At 33.0% G+C, this 3947-nt stretch overlaps 1 pseudogene; it reads right to left on the reverse strand.

Moving 5' to 3' along the window:
- Nucleotides 1-428: 428 nt before the first annotated feature.
- LOC124505021 (vimentin-like) lies at nucleotides 429-992 on the reverse strand (annotated as a pseudogene).
- Nucleotides 993-3947: the final 2955 nt, after the last annotated feature.

Below are 3947 nucleotides of genomic sequence, written 5' to 3' on the forward strand. Positions count from 1 at the left end.
CTTTTCAGTTAAATTCTCTTTGTTGGGTGTGCATGCGTGTGTGTGTGTGTGTGTGTGTGTGTGTAAGAAAGAGAGAGAGAGAGAGATTATTGCTTGCCTCCTTATTTTAGTTTAGTTTAGCTTTCCAAAGATTTATTGAAGCAGAAATGAGTTGGTCAGATACTTGTTGGAAAAAAGTAGTTTTAATGGTATTCAAAAATACTTTTCAAAAAGCATTCCAGCACAAGTTTTCTTCATAAAGTAGATTATGTTGTAAACTTTTTTCTCAATCTTTTAGGAGTGTTGATAACTAGAGGCTATTTCTATTCCAAATCTATCTTGCGCTCCTGAAAAATTGCAGAAATGCTCCTGAAAGCTGTTTCTTTAAGATAGGGATTTCCTTTTTATTCTTGCTGGTTATATATTGCTGCACCAGGTGTGTACAATTTTCACTCAAGGTCATCATGATTCTGGGAAATTTCATTGATAACCTGTACATCTCTAGTTTCAACCATCATAATCAGAAGGGTCCTTTTTGAGAGAGTGTCAACCACAAAGAGTGAATCCAGATCAGTTTCCCTCAGGTTCAAGGAAGAAAAGTTTGGAAGAGGCAGAGCAATCCTGCTCTCCTCACTTTCTAGCAGTTTCTTATAGTTGGCAGTTTCAATGTCAAGAGCCATCCTAACATTCAGTAGGTCCTGGTATTCCTGAAGGTGATGAGCCATTTCTTCCTTCTTGTTCTGAATCTCGCCCTGCAGGTGGCCAATAGTGTCTTGGTAGTTAGCAACTTCAACAGCAAAGTTCTCTTCTGTTTCACATATCTGGCATTCAGAGACTTACTAGTTCCTTTGAGTACAACTACTTCACAGGTGAGGGACTGCACCTGTCTTTGGTACTGATTTGACTCCTGCTTCACCTGGCTCAGGGCATCATTACTTAGGTTAGTGGTCCCAGAGGTTAGCAAACTTGGACTTGTACTATTCTGCAGTCGCCTGAAGGTTCTTGGCAGCCATGCTTTCATGCGTACATATATTTCATACATACAGCAGGTGTACATCATGTAGGGCTTGCCTACTTATTTTAAAATTAGTTTCACTTATAATGAAAATTCTGAGATCTCAATTTATTTTCTTTCCAAACACTTTTCTCTCTTTTGTTGATATTCTTTTAGAAGGACATACCTGGAATTTTACATAAATATTCGTTGTCTCAACAAGTTCTAGCTGAACATTATCATGTATTTCAGTCACCTAACCATCATACCTTTGTGTTGCCAGGGCATTTCATGAGGGCTTCTTTTAATATTTGTTTAAACAATAACTTTTTGTTACAGTTTCATTACTGATGTTGCCAGCTGTCTATGGTTATTTTTTCAAGTGTATTGCCTCACTCTTGGTTTGTGTATATGTAAAACCTTATTTAATAAAAGCCACATTGTAGGAATTAGGATTATTATGAGATATGTGTATGGCACTGAATCTATATAGTTCCCTGAACACATTTATATAATTTATTTGTGCCCTCTTTCCCTATTCTTCTCTACTCACCTCCACCTTTACGGTACCATACATTTTTCCTATTCTCTTTTGTAACATTATTCCTAAGCTTCTTTATTTCTCCAGTACATGATACACAAGGAGGGACATTTTTGAACTAATATGTATTTGTTTATATTTTTTGAATTACACAGGGACATTTTTGAATGAATATGTATTTGTTAGATTTTTTGCCTTTTTTTACTGCAAAAGTCATATCTTTATATTTTCTTAATATCAGGCTAGAGTTGAAGATTTAATAGGTGAATTTACCTTGTTGATTTTTATGATAAATATGCATATTAAAAATATACATACATACATTTTATTGTATATGACACCTTTTTGTAGAAAGGATTTGAAGTAAAGTACAAATTAAATAGATGCACACATATGTATATACGTATATGTATATTTATGGATTTGAAAAATTAGCAGAAAATAAGGATCATAAAAAGGAGGAGAGAGAAACATCCCAGAAGGGCAAAGTAATTGAATATTAAATTCATTTCTGAATATTGTTATAGACAGGAATATTCAATAAGTTAATATTAATCATTTGATATAATCATCAGAATAATAAGAAAAGATATTTTCATGACAACAAGTTGTCAAACAATTATTTTGTAGATTTATCTTTAGTCAGTGTTGAGCAACACGCAGGGTAATGTCATCAGGAAAGAGTTAAAATACGGAAGTGACTATTTCTCTGCATGACCTTTGGTAATGCAGACCATTGGAAGTAGGTCAACTGAATTTCTAAACTTCTCTTTAAGATATCTCCCATCACAAATTATATAAAGATTGACTCTAGCTCTGATTTGTTTGTAATAACCTCTGTTGAAACAAGTCAATGTGTTGCTGTTTTCAGTGCTACCATTGTGGATACAATAAAACTGTTGGCCTTATAATGATGTAGTTAATACATAAATACTGACAAATTAATACAAGCCTACTTTCTACAATAAAAAAATTTTGGGTTATTTCTGAAAAAGTTCTCTGCATATGTATGTAAAAATCTCTTTATCATATTTTTTTAATTTAATGTTTTACTTATTTTCTTGGAATGCTTTTTGAAAACACTTCCAAATTCTTTTTTGTTTTAAAATTTGTTTTTACATTTATTTATTTTTGAGAGACAGAGTGAGACAGAGGGTGAGCAGAGGAGGGGCAGAGAGAGGAGACACAGAATCTGAAGCAGACTCCGGGGTCTGAGCAAGCATTCAGCACAGAGCCCAATGTGGGGCTTGAACCCACAAACAATGAGATCATGACCTGAGCCGAAGTCGGACACTTGACCGAATGAGCCACCCAGGCGCACCTCCAAATTCTAATAATGGCCCAAGATGGCTTTTTCATTAGAGATATGCTTTCTTAAACTGAGGCTATGTGTATTGAAATTAGAGACATATTTATATTGATAAAGAGAGAGTAAGTAGTAAAAATAAAGAGACCATTTTTTCCCTTAAGGACAGCTTCATTCTTTATTGGGTTAGCATATTTTCTAACATAAGAATCATAAAATAAGCTTTCTTCTTTGTATAGGTAGGGTCTACCTCAGTTTTTAGCTTACAATTTGAAACTTTTATTTTGCTGCCTAGCTTTATTTTTAAATAAGGCAAGCTGTGTTAGATAAAAGAAATACAATGTTGAGCTACCCGTGTGTTTGTTTTCTTCAAGAATAATAATTTTATTTATCACAAATATGCTGGTATAGCATTTTTGTTGTTCATCACTTTATACTTCTATAAAACACAGCGAAAGGTCTTACACATATTCATCCTGCTCTAAAATGATTAAAATTATTTATATGTCATTACAGAAGAATTGATCAAAAATATGAATAGTGAAATCATAAAGGGTGCCTGGGAGGCTCAGCTGGTTGGGTGTCAGACTCTTAAATTTGACTCAGATCATGATCTCAGATCGAGCCCCACATCGGGCTTTGGGCTGATAGTGTGAAGCCTGCATGGGATTCTCTCTTCCTTCTCTATCTTCTTCTCTCTCTCAAAATAAATAAACATTTAAAAAAGGAAAGAAAAATAATAAAGAAAATAATAAAAATATATTAGATATATGAATATATTCTTATTCTTCCTAATAATGCATGAAGTACAAGTAAAAACAAAGTATAATGTTTCTCATACAACAAACTTGCAAATTAAAAAAAATTCAGTGCTGACCAATAAGTAGTCACAAGCAAATTCTTCTGTATAGTCAAGGCAGAGTACCAAATGATATAACTTTTGAGAGGACAAGTTGTAATGTATTATTAAATGTTAATGCATATACTGTACTAATTATGCTTTTTGCAGTTTATTTTATGTAAGTATTTTCACGAAAGAGAAATTATATAAATATGCTAATATCTGTAACACCTAGAATAATAATAAGTTAACAGTGCTTTACTTTTCAGAAAATTTATTTTATTTT

This window comes from Lynx rufus, unplaced genomic scaffold (genome assembly GCF_022079265.1).
Source record: "Lynx rufus isolate CCGP_SWC_20201006 ecotype Redwood Valley unplaced genomic scaffold, mLynRuf1.p SCAF_9, whole genome shotgun sequence".
Taxonomy (NCBI): domain Eukaryota; kingdom Metazoa; phylum Chordata; class Mammalia; order Carnivora; family Felidae; genus Lynx; species Lynx rufus.